Here is a 960-nt window from a genome sequence, read left to right as displayed (position 1 = left end):
TGAATCAGAGGAAAGTGTGGAGAAAGTACAAGGGAGACTTGCTTTATGTCTGATACAGATCTTGATGGCAATTTAGGGAGTTTAATAACATAGATACACAAGAAATATGGGTCGGAGTATCAAGAGAATATCTTGTATGAAACTATTGCTGGCATTCAGTATCGTCTGAAACTGAAATTTTAATAATATAGTTATCTCCCTTTTCAAGGTACATATAAACATGAATTATGAACTTCCTGATGGATTACTGGATAGTTTTGATTTTTTTCATTATGAAATTGTTTCAAATCAAAATTCCAAAATGTTAACATCATGTCTTGATTAAATTTTATTTCCAGGTTTAGACAATTCTTGTAATGTCACCTTCTCCTGTGGAATAGTTCATGGTTTTACTGTGGAAAAGTTACAAACTATTCTACAGTAAACTGACTTTTCCACAGTAGTAGGTGATATTAGTAGAGATTTGCCTCAACTACACTTCATGCAACAACAATGGATGACGTCACAGCCATGTTTTAATGAAGTACGACGCTGTTAGAGACATCGTCAGCTGGTCGGACTATTTAATAGATTATCAAATGATGTCTATTCACATCACAACGTCCAATTAATCACCAATGTCAACAAACGGTAGTGTAAAAAAAACCCAAAGCATACAACAGCTTGGAATGAAACGTCGATATAGTGTTCAGAACTCAACGTAAGAGATTTACTAATCAGTACATTTCTATTTGCTATTTCGATTAGGACGTGCATTTGAATGCAAGGGTGTGAATGCTGGATAGTATATTTCAATGTAGGATTGTTTTAGTTTTTGTAACACGTACTCAACAATTATATTGTATTTTGGCAATCAATTTCTTTTTTTCCACTCAACTAAACGGAGATCTTAATTGTTTTAATCGGGAAGTATGTGTAAGCGACACAATAGCGTTGTGACGTAGATATGCTGAACGTATC

Source organism: Mizuhopecten yessoensis, unplaced genomic scaffold (genome assembly GCF_002113885.1).
Source record: "Mizuhopecten yessoensis strain PY_sf001 unplaced genomic scaffold, ASM211388v2 scaffold11095, whole genome shotgun sequence".
In the NCBI taxonomy this organism is placed as follows: domain Eukaryota; kingdom Metazoa; phylum Mollusca; class Bivalvia; order Pectinida; family Pectinidae; genus Mizuhopecten; species Mizuhopecten yessoensis.
This window is presented reverse-complemented; position numbering follows the sequence as displayed.